Source organism: Drosophila hydei, unplaced genomic scaffold (genome assembly GCF_003285905.1).
Source record: "Drosophila hydei strain 15085-1641.00,03,60 unplaced genomic scaffold, DhydRS2 tig00000296-arrow-arrow-pilon, whole genome shotgun sequence".
In the NCBI taxonomy this organism is placed as follows: domain Eukaryota; kingdom Metazoa; phylum Arthropoda; class Insecta; order Diptera; family Drosophilidae; genus Drosophila; species Drosophila hydei.
The window spans coordinates 908,696-924,288 of record NW_022045705.1 but is presented as its reverse complement, the minus strand read 5'-3'; the positions used below and the strand labels follow the sequence as shown (position 1 = coordinate 924,288).

The 15,593-nt window shown below is 41.8% G+C and overlaps 1 protein-coding gene across 4 annotated transcripts in view; it reads left to right on the top strand.

The window, feature by feature from the left end:
* The window catches only part of LOC111592354, a 39,342-nt gene that overhangs the window by 11,767 nt on the left and 11,982 nt on the right, over positions 1–15,593 (top strand). The gene's annotated exons all lie outside the window — the stretch shown is intronic.

Here is a 15,593-nt window from a genome sequence, read left to right as displayed (position 1 = left end):
GAAAAACTCTCAAGTGCTTAACTTTTGTGTAGAACAAAACTTGGCCGAGAGTAAATCAACTCTGAATTCGCGCAGAAGCCATTTGAAGAGAAAAAAAAAGAGGATAGGAGACTGTAATTGGCCTATTGTTATGAAAATGATGAAACCGAAACAGTTTAGAAATTTTTAAGGGTGCTTAAGGCCTATCGTAACTCAATAAGTATATGAGATAACACTATAATGTTGATATATGAAATGATATAACTATAACTTTTAACATTTCTATAACACATTTGACCTGGCAGCAAAGCTAACTTAATTTTCATGATATTGGCGTAGTTCGGTGTCAGAACTTGAGATCATACGCGTGCAGACTGATGAAATATGAAATATGGAGTTATAAGGTAGACCAAAAGAAGAATTTTCTATTCATCTTTACTGGCTATATGATGATATAATATGCGCAATATATCTGCATTTGTAAAACGGAAACTACTCAAGTTTTTGCCATGCTGTCCATCTTTCTGTCTTTTACCTTTTCACATTTTCAGCAATATTTTCAAAAATATATTTTTCTCCTTTTTTGTGTGTAAAGCACATTTCCCAAACACTTCAAGAGGGCGCACTCTAGACGAGTTCCGTGTTAGCTCGTTAAAAGCCTCTCCCCACCTTATTCTACTGCATTTCTTTCTATTTCACACATCATCTTGTGGCATTCTAAACATTCTGGCAAAGTGCATTTTCTTCAATAGAAAAAAATGAAAGAAAATTCTTAAAATTGTTCGTTTGCAGTTTTTTCCCCCTTTGTAAGCAGCTGTAAAATGAAAGTGTGAAGCTATTAAATTGTCTGTCTGTCCGCCTTTCGGTCAAGTCCCGACACTCGAGTGTCTTTATTGGAAAATGTTCAAAAAGTGCTTAAAGCTGATGCAATATTCCGAGTTTTGATTATTTGCAAATCAAGGAAAATTAGAATTCAGCTGACAGCAACAGTTTGAGTGAAGAACAGCAGTTCGAAAAAGCTTGCAGCGAGCAATTACCCAATACCAATTAATTTCGGGACATATTGTTCTATAGCTTAAAACAGCTGTCGAGTAGTTCACATAACTATAACCTACCCATTAATACACTATGTTGTAGCAGCTAAACCTATTCTACTAATAAAAAGCCAAGGGAAAACAATTTGCTATCAATGTTTTCATATAAGGCTGCTCTCAGCTCATATACAGAGACGGAGGCAGCCACATCATATACTCTAACCATGTTGCATGATGAGTGTCCATGTGGGTATACTCTAGCGCAGCAGAATGCAGAGTGGGCCAAAAGCAAAACATGTTTCAAATCAAAACTCGAAGCTAACTAACTAGCAGCAAGAGTACGCACACACTCACGATTGTAGCTGCTAGCTGCAGGCATTCCTAATGAGCTAGTCAAGCTAGGCGCTACCTCCACTAAGTACAAACTCCCCTTTTGGTGCCCCCCCCCCCCCTCACGCCTCTTTTAAGCTGCGCTTCGGGCGCTGTGCTGCAGTTTGCCTCTTGAAGCTACTTTGCATGCAAATTGCACTCGATTTGCATACTTCTAGCATGCACAGTATTTGACATATATATATATATATATATTTATATACATATATATATAAATGTGTATACATGAGTATTGTGGGTGTGTGTGTCACATTATGTGCAGTCATGAGGCTGATTTCTGTCCTCTCCTTCCCGCATTCTGCTACTCCATTAGCTCTGGCCTCTCGTCAATTCTAACACAAATCAAATGTAATCAAATCAAATCAAATCAAACATATCAAAGGCTTTTCTTTCATTTCTATTGATATTTATGCATAAGAAATTGCAACATGCCACACCTCCCCCAACACCCCGCCTCCCTTTACATACCCTGCATATTTGCTTTACGTATTGCATAACTTATTGTTATGTAAATAGTTTGAAGAGCAAATATGCATACACTTAGCGAAAAGCTATTGCCTTCTAATGGAAGTATAATTGCCACAAGAAAATGGCTTCACTGTTTCTTACTCTCCTTTCTCTCAGTGGACAGCCCACAGTCAGCCATCATACATAAGTTACAAATTGTTCAAATGCATATATATCTATAGCTAGTTTCAGTTGCTGCTGCTGCTGCTGCTGCTGCTACTGCTGCTGTTGTTGCCTGCCTTCGTCGTAAGCTGAACTGTAAATCGAATTTGAACTGTTTCTCATTCTGTTTGCTAAACAAACAAATATGAAAAATTGTCGTAGTGCTCGCCCCCAAGGACTTAAAGATCGCAAGGAATTTGCAACAATTTGTTGACTCGACTCTATGCATATTCATGCTCTAAACGAGTTGTAACGAAATTAAAAAAATATTAACATGCAACACTGTTGCTCTCTGAGCTTCAACTAAGCTTTTGACAGTTATGCACTTTGATAATTAGTCAACACTATTTTCCTCTCCCTCTGCTTCATTTATAAACTATAACTTACTTAAATATAGACGTTCCCTTAGGCATTACAATAAAGTTCACTTTTTCACAGTTACCCAACACTGTTTTCTATTTATTTTCGCTGTGTCTTGACTCTGGCACAGTGCAACAGCACAGAATTCACTTTAACCGCATTTCCCCCTCTGTCCACAGTTAAGTGAATTACCTTTTGACAGTTATCCAGCACTGCTTAGTGCCCGGCACACGTAGGCTTTCAACCAATGTCATTTGACATTTCAGCAGCTATTCGGGCAGCTGATTGAATTGCCTTTTGGGCCCGTTAACAATTTCGACAATCTGTGACGAGTTGAGGGCGCTGGTTAACCCCTAGCCGCTGACCCCCAACAAGCCCAACAACTGGCGCCCTCCTAACTCTCGGTCTACTCATTTTAGAGGCACGTGCAGTCGACAGGTTGGCAGGTGAGCAGCTGGGCAGGTGCCTGAATCTCATGCATATTAAACGAGATGCGTGTAAACAATGCCTAAGCATTGTTGCTAGACACATGACCACGCCCACCAGACACCCATCCGCCCACTGGAATCGTGTGTCGATAACAGATACAGAAACAGTAGCAGCTACAGAGACAGCTAGAGATACGATACAGCTACAGATACAGAGATACAAAGATACAGATACAGAGATACAGATGTGACAATCGACTCAATCGTGTCAATTTGTCATCAGTCATCGGTCATCGGACATCGGTCATCGCTCTTTGGTCATCGGTTCGCGGGTCGTTGTTAGTCGTTGTGGCTCGAAGCGTGGCCAACTAATTGCATCGCTTGTCGGCGTCAATCTGAGGCTCGCAACTTGAGTTGCATCCACTTGACGCATTGAATTTATGCTTCTGCCTCTGCCATATGCCACTTGCCACTTTCAACATGCCACATGCCACATGCCAAGGATATATTTGTCGCTTCAGTTTGCCATTGAGTGCTTTGTGGCACTTGCCTGAGATGAGACGACAGCCAAATTGGTGCGTCGTGAGTCGCCAGTTGAAGTAGAGGCAGCAGATGCGATCAAACTCAAGTTAAAGTAAAGTTCAATAGATGATAAGGCATTGTGACACGAGTCACGATCACGCTCGTCTCTTCGTGACACGAATAGCTGAAACAGCAAGTACCTAGAGCCTGCCTAGGATTAAGCACACATTGAAATGAGCCAAGTTATATTTTCTAGGCCTCGTGACACGACTCCAGCACACGCAGTCATCTCTAATTCCCAGTTTCAAACGACTCTATTCCATTATAGTCTATGACAGAGCACCAAACAGAGCAAGGCCTAGGCATATATAGTGTCTGCCTCCCTCTCTCTCACTCTCTTTCTGTAGCCCCCTTGACCCTTTAGCCGAACTTTGAGAGGCCACAGTGTAAGCAAAGTCATATATTTTCCAGTTCGTCGAGCCTGCTGCTTCGCTGTCAAAGGAGTTTGAGCACTTCAAGAACAATGACAAACAACAGCAGCACAGCGAAAGAGAGAAAGAGCGACAGAGAAAGAGAGAGAATGAAGTGCAGTCACATTGTTGTTAGTTGCCTTTGCTGTGGGCTTCGGGCCACGATGTTTGGCAAATGAACTTTTCCAACTGCCTCTCAAACTGTTGCCTAACTATCCTACATAAAGGCGCACCATAGGAGGGGGCGTGCCAGGGAGGCTTACGTTTTCGGATAGCTGCTTTGGTAACATAAAAAAGTTTTCCGTAGTGCCCGCCACATTTGTTATATGCAACTTTTTCGCTTCTTCTTATTCCCCTATTTTTTTTTTTTTGGGAGCTCTTCTCATTTTGTTTGCCATTTGTTTAGTGTAGTTGAGACTACCAATTTGATACTCTCTGAGATGGGTATTACAGCTTTTAGCTAGGAAAGGCTATGTCTGTGTCGCTCCTACAGCAATTGGCTAAGGACCTAACTCGACGAAGGTAAGGTCTACGAAAAGGGCCTCTAGGCAGAGTACAAAAATGGTCTGTGTGAAAGATTCTCTGAGCAGATTCTCTCTCTCAGCAGATTCTCTTGGAAATCTCATCCGATTTTATGAAAACAATATAAGAATGATCTTTGGGACAGATCTGGTCTCTAAAGCTATCTAAAATGATCTATAGAAAACTCTATGGGAAGGACTAATGGGAAATTCTTTCTTTAAGACTTCGGTCTGATGAGTCTGATTTTATAGAGAAGGTCTATGGAAGAAATCTTCAGGAAGAGTCAATAAAAATTTCTATTCTTCCCTTAGTTCCATCACTTTTTAGATATTTCTTCAATGTGTCTTAATCTATATCTTTCATAATCCAAACTTCTTGACCCCAAAGTGCCCTTGTGAATTTAAATACCCAGTCTATCCTTTGGCTGCGAGAGTATATCTAGTTCTACTTCTACTTTCGTGGATTGTTCTTCTTCTAAGTAGCAAGTCTCCCTGCTTCAGTTCTTCCCTTCCGGGCGGCCTCTTCTCGTTTGTTAAGTTTTGCTGGCAGACGTTTGCTTCTGCTTTTCATACTTAAACTTCTGCCTCTACTTTTCGTGCGACTTCGTCTTGGCCAACTGTTAATGCATATGCACATAAATTTACAGTCAACTCTTTGAGCCCAAATGCCAAAATGCCAGGCGCAATTGTCAAGCACTTCAAATGCTTGCCAAAGCGCAATTCCCAGTAAATTATGGCGTTACATAAAGCTCTCTCCCTCCCCCACACTCTCGCCCCCTCTCTCCCTCTCCCTAAATTTCAATTGTGTGAGAATCTCTTTGAATTTCATTTTCAGACAAACTATGCAAAAGATGGGGCATGTCTCCTAAGTGTCACAGGCTGTAGAGGGCATCTCAAAGCATATAGAACTTGTTTGTTATCTATGATATGTGATCCACGATCCCTGATCTAAAAAGTTAAAGAATCTATGTATTGCCATAGATCCATTTCATACGCAGTATTTATCCTATCTCGTCTATGACTTGCTTACAAATTTAATTACCTAAAAGCCTTTAAGAAAAACAATCAATAAGCCTTGGCGCCCACGCGGGGCACATTGATTACGAGCAGATATTTCAGATTTGCTTCAGACAGTGAAGAACTGAGTGGAGCTGGAAAGCATCTTCACCGCCTCATTATCTCTATCAGCTATCATCCATGTGCCTATCCATCATCATGTATCTAAAAATATAGCAATATTATGTGTCAATCGCGATCAGTCGTTCGACCTGTAAAGACGTGAATTCGAACAGCCTTCGCTTAAGCTCTACTGCTGCAGAGTTCTAAAAATAGAACTTTGCGGTGCATTCTTCAACGCAACAGCAACAAAAACCGCACACGCAGCGTTTTCTTATCGCTTGCTTCCGCGTAACTCAATTGCTTTAATTGCAATTTACGAAATTTCGTCGCTTGGCGCGAGTGCGCCTGCACTCAAAAGCACAATCCGCGATGACATCTAATGTCAATAACCTCGCTACAGCTGTAAAGGTAAATGCAGAAATGCAAGCCCAGCTTAACGTTGTGATGGCAAATAGGCAAGCCTCCATCATGCCAATAAACTCAAAAATAGATATCGCCTCCGTGCAAGGCATCACTAACAACAAAAACACGAAACGTAAACAGCCAAATTCACCAAAAACCATCAAGAAAAGGCTCATCTTCGACGAACCAAGCACCAGCAATGCAGCATTAATATCAGAAAATCGATTTTCACTGCTCGTAGAAGAAGATGAAGACTACAGCGAATCACCTGTAGCTCCAGAAGCCCCAGTATTGACCGACCAGCAAACTACTCCGAAACCTCGTCCGCCCCCCATATGGTGTCCAAACATCAAGTCTGTGGCCCTACTTCAACAGATAATAGATAAAGTAATTGATGCTAAATCATACGTAATTAAGCCAAAGAAGAATAACATAGGTGTATTAACCCAATGCAGTGAGGACTATCGCAGAGTTATAGACCACTTTACTAAGCTGGAATTGGAGTTCCACTGCTACCAGCTTAAGGAGGACAAACCATATAGAGTCGTGTTCAAAGGGCTTCACTCCAGCACTGATACAACACTAATTAAAAAGGAATTGGAAACCAAAGGCCACACAATTACAAATGTGCACAACCCACTGAGCCGTATGGACAAAACACCGCTAAATATATTTTTTGTTGACGTGGCTCAGGCCCCCAACAACAAAGAAATTTTGGACATTCGAGTTGTCTGCAGGCAACGCTGCACAGTGGAACTGCCAAGAAGATACAACGACCTGACACAATGCCATCGCTGTCAAGAATTTGGACACACACAACGCTACTGCCACAAAGCTCCCAGATGTGTGCGTTGCGCCGGGAAACACGCATCCAAAGACTGCACCCGCGAAAAGGACCAGGCACCAACTTGTGTGCACTGTGAGTTACAGCACCCAGCCAACTATAAGGGCTGCCAAGTATACAAGCGGTTGCGCAAATTGCAATCCCCAGCACAAAAAAGGAGTCCCACACAAACACCGTCTACGGGTCCGAGTACTGCTTCCGAAATTACAAGGCCCCGGAGCATTACCCAAGCCACGAGCTTTGCAACGCCTATTAGTGGTGTTTCTTACGCACAGGCCGCTAGAGGTGGACCGTCAAATAAGAATACCACAAGTGACACTTTGTTCACTGAAATGCTTCAGCAACAACAACGTCAGTTTGACGCAATTAATGCCGAGCTCAAAGCGATGCGAGAAGTACAATCCCAACAAGCAACCATGCTAAACAGTTTAATGGCCATCATAACCAAGCTTGCCTACAAATAATGGCTTTACGTGTGGGTATCTGGAACGCCAATGGCCTGAGAAACAAGACTCAGGAACTGGCTGCGTTTCTCTCACAAGAAAACATAGATATAATGTTAATAACAGAAACTCATGAGTGCCCCACTACACAAATTTTCGGATACGAACACTATCAGGCTCATGGTGAAGGAGCAAACTGCTTTGGTGGATCCTCAATCCTCATACGAGCAACAATACCGCATACACCTTTACTGCCAATTTGCAACGCAACAATGCAGGTCTCAGCCATCACCCTGCCTACGTCTATTGGAGCGATCGAAGTTGCGTCAATTTATCTTCCGCCAAACACTGGTCTGTGTGATCATCACATGGAACAGGTTCTAGGCCAAAGGTTGAATAAGACCCTCATCGGCGGCGACTGGAATGGATGGCACCCATTTTGGGGAAGCAATAGTGCGAATCGTCGCGGAGAAGTCATATTTGAGGCGATTCAAAACTTACAATTCAGCATATTGGCGACTGGAGCCCCCACCCGTTACCCAATTAATGGACACAGGCCCTCGGCAATCGACTTCGCTGTCTACAAAGGCATCTGTGACCGGCAATTGACCATTGAAGAATCCTTGGACCTATCCTCTGACCACCTGCCACTAATAGTCACAATCCACGCGCAGCCACAGCCCTTGCCCATTAGGAAACAACTACTGCCAGCAGGATCAGATTTAGGAGTCTTTAGGCGCGAGCTCCATTACTCTTTGCACATAGAAATGGAACTTAACACTCCTGAAGACGTGGACTACGCAGCAAACAAACTGCAGGAAGAAATAGTCAAAGCTGCGCACCAAGCCGCCCCACCATCTTGCCAAACAAGACAACAGTCTCCGTACAACATCCCCCTCACCTTGGAGGCCCAACACCTACTAATACACAAAAGATGGGCCAGGAGACGCTGGTTAAGATTACGCACGCCTGATGCCAAATCCATGTACAACGAAGCCACGAGGCATCTTAAAGCTGCTCTCGCCCTGCTTCAAAAGAGGTGTATCAGCGATGCGCTGGTACGAGCTGAATCGCCCACTGACGCAGAGTTTCAATTATGGAAATTTACAAGAAAGCTCAAACGGCAGCCAATACGACGTCATCCCATTCGGAGCATTTCTGGTTCCTGGCACATTGGAGACGAAGCTCAAGCTGAGGCTTTTGCAAACCACCTTCAAGATCAATTCACGCCGGTGATTACCGCAGAGGCCTCAGAAATCGAAGCAACAGAAGACATCGTTCTCTCGCCCCTCCCAGCTGAAGACCAGATAACTGGATGTACAAAAGAAGAGGTTCTTGAACACATCAGAAGAGTGAAGGCAAAAAAATCCCCTGGATATGATCTAATAAACGGCAGAGTCCTTAGAGCACTGCCTGACTCCACCATAGACTACATAACTATGGTGTACAACGCCATGCTCCGCATCCGGCACTTTCCAGCCTGCTGGAAGCGCGCCGTGATTGTGATGATTCCTAAGCCTGGCAAACCCGTGGGAGAAATTGAGTCGTACAGACCAATTAGCCTGTTGCCAGTACTCTCCAAAATATTCGAAAGAATATTTCTGGAACGAGTACTGACACATCTGGGACGCCAGGAGGCCATTCCAAACCATCAGTTTGGCTTCAGGAGACAGCATGGAACACCGGAACAGGTTCACAGAGTTGTGCACCATATCCTTGGAGCCTTTGAAGAAAAGATGTACTGCTCTGCCGTCTTTTTAGACATCAAACAGGCGTTTGATCGAGTTTGGCACCTGGGACTGCTGCAGAAAGTGAGGACCACCCTTCCAGCCCCATTTTTCGCGTTGCTATCCTCATACCTTATTGGAAGAACCTTCCAAGTGTCAAGGGGGCAAACAGTATCCTTGACTAGACCAATTATGGCTGGAGTACCACAGGGTAGTGTTCTAGCCCCAACACTTTATACTTTATTCACAGGAGATATGCCAACTCCCGAGCCAAATATAGGAAGTACAGATGCAGTACTCATAGCGACCTATGCAGATGACACCGCCATCTTATCACGTCACGTATCTGCGCAAGAAGCTTCAGACTCACTACAAAAATATCTGGACTCTTTCGGACGCTGGGCAAAACGGTGGTGTATCACCATTAATGCACAAAAGTCTGTACATACTACCTTCGCCACTAGAAGAGGAGATTGCCCAAGCGTTGCATTGGGGCCCACTATTCCCAAAGCCTCAAAAGTAAAGTACCTTGGTATCACTCTTGACAGAAGGCTGACTTTTAAAGCGCACATAAGTCAAGTAACCTCAAAATGCAAAAGCAAGCTAAAAACCCTCGACTGGATGCTGAGAGCTTCAAGCAAGTTGTCTTACAGCAGCAAGGCCGCCATCTACAAGGCAATAGTTGTCCCAACCTTCGTATATGGTATCTCTCTATGGGGCTCCTCGGCGAAGACTACAAGGAACAAAATTCAGACCCTGCAGAATAAAGCACTACGCAGATGGACTGGAGCCAGCTGGTTTGTAAGAAACTCAGTCTTACATAGGGATTTAGCAATTCCCACAGTTGCTGAACTCATTGGGCGACACAGTTCAAGATACGCGGACAGACTTGCAGCGCATCCTAACCATCTCGCAAGCAACCTGGCTATAAACAACAATAGGCGAAGACTGAAGAGATTGCATCCTCTAGACAATATTAGAACTAATTAAGATAGTAGCTACAAGTGCAGAATAATTGGCATATCTGCCCTCCCATTAGTTAAGGTTTAGAGCTAAATGCGCTATAGAGTCTAAGACAATAAGCTGCAACAAAATAAAGAAATAAAAACGAAAAAAAAAAAAAAAAAAAAAAAAAAAAAAAAAAAAATATTATGTGTGAGCAGAAGCCTCATCTCTCTCTCTCTTTTTCTCTGTCTGTCTCTCTCCGTTGTGTATCGCCAAAGGCCGTAAGGCCACAAACCACATCGTGAGCCCAAGAAAAACAACAAAAACAATTTTTGGTGCTGGTGTTGTCCAGGCAACAATTTCTAATCAAAACAAGTAAGATTAAGTTAGTCGGGCATGCTCGACTATGAGATACTCTGAATCTCGCTTAAAGTTACTGTTGCAAACATTCAATTTCCTGCGACTATAGAGGAAAAGGAACGAAATGTGTCTCTTATACTCTTATACTCTTATACTTTTATACTTTTATACTTTTATACTTTTATACTTTTATACTTTATACTTTATACTCTTATACTCTTATACTCTTATACTCTTATACTCTTATACTCTTATACTCTTATACTCTTATACTCTTATACTCTTATACTCTTATACTTTTATACTTTTATACTCTTATACTCTTATACTCTTATACTCTTATACTCTTATACTCTTATACTCTTATACTCTTATACTCTTATACTCTCATACTCTTATACTCTTATACTCTTATACTCTTATACTCTTATACTCTTATACTTTTATACTCTTATACTCTTATACTCTTATATTCTTATACTCTTATACTCTTATACTCTTATACTTCATAAAAGATTGGGCACGCCTCCTACTGCTGCTAATGCCAATATACCCTGTGTATCCCATTTTCAATGAGTAACGAGCTTATCGAAAAGAGACAAAAAAGCTAAAAAATAATAAAAAAGATGCAAAATTCTATCAGTTAAATTAGAAAAAATGTCAAATGGGCTACACAAAAACAATTTGTAACGTAATCAAAGTTTGCGAGCATCAAAAATAAATTAACAACAAATGTAAAAGATGAAGATGATGGAGATGAAGACTCAGACGACGATGAAGGAGAAGATAAAGAGCAAGAAAGACGCAACAGGATGTTCGCCTGTTGACTTCGGTCAGCTTCCATTTTGTGTTTATCTTAACGGCACTCGAAGGCGTTTTATGTACAGTTCGGGGGCGTTGGGGGCAACCGTTACGAATTGCCGTTGGGACGTGTCATTTAGTCCTTGTACAGGGTATTCAGTTGTCTGATTTTTTATTAACAGGGTATTCAACTCTGCACGTTATGTGTTAGCAGGCTATTTGGCAACAAAGAGGTGGCAGGATATTCGTATGTGTAGGTGCCACCCATATCTTACAAAGTATTCCAGCAATGTAACATTTTCTGACTTTACAGGGTATCTAATTCGTATGTGTTTCTTTATCGATTGGCTCTGTCTCAAAAAATTGTCCAGGTGATTTCTAACAGTGACACATTCTACTTTTCCAAATGGCAAATGCTTGCAGGGTATTCAAGTGCGCAATTTACAGGGTATTTGAGGCTGTATAACTAATTAACTGTATCTAGCTGATGGCATATCGCCTGCTAACAGTTAGAGGAGCGACAAATGGTATATTTAACTAACTTTTTGTGCTTGTGGCTTGCCTAATTGCTCTCCTAAGACTAGGGAGTTACAAATGGACTCAGATTTCTTGAAAGGTCCTTGGAGAGGGGGCCGAGGCTCAACTTTCGGCCACAGTTCTGTGGTTTTAGACATAGTTCGGCAAGAGCAACAAGCAGTTAAGCAAACTGTACTGAATTTATAGTGCGCCTTTCCCTGTCACCCTATCTCCCTGTCTCACTCTCTCTCGCTCTGGCTCTGGCTCTGGCTCTGGCTCTCTCCTTGGGTTGGTCAATGCACTGTGACCGACGTCTGCGGCTCTGTCTCGCCTGGCCTTTATTTTTTTTAAGTTTATTTTAATGAAATTATTTTGATGAAACGTTTAACGTGAGACTTTTGGCTAGCTGCCAAAATACTATTGCCCTCTCTCTCTCTCTCTATCGCTATCTCTATATATTCCTCTCTCACTCTATCCTCCTCTCAGCTCTATAAATTGCTGGAATCGCTTCTTTCCATTGAGTAAATCTCCATTCATGCTTTACTGCTTGCCATTTTGCATTTGCCAACGTCTGTGGAGCTGTTATGCTCGTTCAGGCAAGTGTGTAAAGTGAGCGTATTGGCTTTTCAGTTCTTTTAGCTGTCTATTGACCTTGTTGTCCACTCCGCTTCTCTTGCTCTTCCCATCTATCTCTAGACAAACTCAAAGCTGTGCTCTTTGGCATAGCTAAACTCTCCTTCATTCGAGTCTTGTGACTATTTGATTAACTCAGCTGTAGAGCTGGATTCATATATGTTTTACGGATCAGAAAAACATATATCTTTCACAACTGTTGCTAGACTCAATCAAGGCATGATTAGACTTACCTGACAATGTGAACGTGCATTAGCCAGTCGCCACTCTGCTCGACTGCAACGTTCCCAGTTGTTGCTGTTGGTTTTTCCCCTTTTTGGCCAAAATCTCGGGACAATAATTTTGAATGGCATAAAGTTTTAGTTCCATTTTTTATAGTTCTACATATATATATATATAAATCCCTTTTTGCTGCTGCTGCTTGTCTGGCGTTTGTGGAACAAAAGTAAATTGCAATGTTTGCTAAGCACTTCTTTTTTACAGCTGCTTGGGGAGGCCTTTATAACTAGCACACATAGGCACACACACACAAATGATGTAGAGAGAAAGAGAGCGCCCTACGCAGCCATTTGTCGCGTCTGAATGGCGCTTCGCTTTTTGTTTTTGTGTTTTTTGTTGTCCACAAAACGAGCTGAGCTGAAAATCTGTGAAAATCCATTCGGAAAAGTGCAAAACTCAGCCTTAGCGCATTGTCTTCGCACTTTTCTTTTGCTCAATCAAACTCTACTTTAATCTTCAGCTGAGCATTTACTCTTCAAGTGCTAAATTTTGACTCAAGTGAAAACTATTTTAGAAACTTTAGCTAATAGCTGTTGGCATTGCAGCTATGTCAGTCAGTCAGTCAATACGACAATGACTGACATAAGTCAGTCAGTCAATCAATCAGTAACTTACTTAATCAATCAGTCATTCAATCACCATCGCTATAGAAGTCCGTCAGTCAATCAAGCAAGCAGTAAGTCAGTCAATGAATCTGTCAATCAATACTAGCAATCAAAGCTCGGTATCAATCAAACAAATCAGTCATGGAATTTGTAACTCAATCAGTTAGTCAATCAATCAATCATTGAGTTTAGCAGATTATGCCTATCATACAGTTAATCAATCAGTCAATTCGTGTCAATCACAGTAGTCTGTCAGTCTGTCAATCACAGACAAACTGACTCAAAAAGTCTGTCCTTTCAATCAATCAATCAGCACTAACTCAAAGATTATGTCAATCGATCAATCATTTGTCATTCATGTCATTCTATCAATCTGTCATTTTCATCAATCATAACTGACACAAAACATTTGTCATGTAGGCCGTCCATCAATCAGTCAATCAGCAAATCAATTTGCCAGACTGACTCAATCATAGCGCATCTAAATATCGTTCATTTACTCAATCAGTGAATGGAACTCAAGTTTACTCTGTGTTGCTCAGCTTGTTAATAGAGCTATCGCCCTCTCTTTCACTCTTCTCTCCTTCTCTTTCTCTGTCCCACACTCTGACAGCAACAGCTCGCATTGTAATACAACTGAGTTGTCTTGACTAAATGCTTCGATGCTTGGCTGCTTGGCTTAGTCTGTCTTAGACAACAAAAGCCATTTCAAAAGACACGCCCACACGCCGCCGCCACCGCCGCCCCCTTTGGCATGGCGCTAAATGCAGTCTAAATTCGAGAGAGCAAAAGAAGTCTTTTAAGAGCCGCAGACGTGGAAAATAGCAATTGAATTGTTTATTGGCGCCAACTGAAAAGCGAGAACAAAGCGGAAAAGCTAAAGAGATGTCTTAACAGATATACCTAGCCAGACATAATAATATACATATATATATATATGTATATATATCTGTATTTCCTATTGTATTTCGCACTCTCAGTTTGTGAAGCATTTAGTGGGAATTGTGACTGCAACTGTTATTTAGACACTTAAATGCTTTTTGCCAAGCTGGAGGCGTGAAAATTCCCTTATTTTCTCTAAAAATAAAGAGAAGAAGCAGAGCAACAAATGTGAAAGCTGAAGGAAAAGTGTGAACGATTTCAAAATGATATGAGTAGATCCTCAGCAGAAGTTTCAGGCAGAGCAATGAGAAAATTAGAAGAGCTTAAGCGGTGCAACGTTTAAGAATAAGCAGATAAAGTGGACGAAGGCAGAAGGGAATCGAGTATAGTTTAAAGGCTGAGCGAGAGAGTGGGAGAGGAAATGAAAATGAGTGAGAGAGAGAGAGTAAGAAAGGGAAAAAGAAAAAGAGATTGAGAGAGATTTAGATGAAGCAGCTTATAGATAGATGCACAAAACTATATTTGATGCTCACTATTTTAATTTAAATTTAAATTGAGTTGAGCTGAAAGTCTGCAAAATAAAACTAAAAATGGGCTAAATATTCTAGGCCAAGCTGAGCCGAACGAAAATGTTAATGGGAAATTTCGTTGCTATCAGATATTAATATCAATTTGTAGTCTTGCAACTGCCGCTCTCTCTCCTTCTCTCTCTCGGTAATGAAAAAGAAATGCATTTTCTTATAGTTTATTTGGCGGAAATTAAGAGATTGCAGCAGATAAGAGGGGAAGCAGCTGACCCACTAATTCCTATATGTGTGTGAGCCAGCACCGAGCGAAGGCTCGAGCTGAATGCAGATGCTTGCATATTGCATTAGCTGTTCTCAGCTGCCTCGACGCTCGGCTCTGGCGCTGCCTTAGCTCGCGCCGCTACAACAGCCTAATTTATGGAGAGTGTCGGGCAAACCGAAATGAAAATGAAAATGAAAATGAAAATGAAATAAATTGAAAATGTAGACAACAATTTGTTACAATTTGTACGCGAGAGCACAAATTGCGGAAGACTTGCACCAAGCTCATTCAGATATATGGAATGAAGTCGACTTAAGGCAAATGCTAGCTAAGCCTTGTTTACAGGTAACCGATGGCGATAGAGCGATAGATAGAGATGAATATATATGTACTCTCGCCCAGTCTCCCCTCTCGCTCTCCCTCTCCTGCTCTCGCCAGCCAGCCTCGACCACAATTTGCTCATTTGATTAAGCAGCTCAACGAACGTGATTAACATGTCGCATACAGAAAATGTTGTAAAAGCAAGCAACATATGGAAACAGCGAAATTTATGAATTGCTCTCTGCTGTCTCGCTCGCTCTCACCCCCTCCCACTGTCCCTCTCGCTCACGCACATTTGATATAAAGGCCAAGCACTTAGCGAACGTGCAGAACATTCGATTCTGACAGACATATCTATATCATAAATATTGAACAGCGACAAAGAGAGACACAGAGAGAGAGTGAGGGAGACGGAGACACGCAGAGAGAGAAAGACATGTTTAATAAATAAATTCATAGGCTTTTCGCCCTGTGGTCAAAGGCAATTCGCATACGAAATGCGGCTGTCCGTTTGCCAATATAAATATATATATATATATATATCTCTGATATGA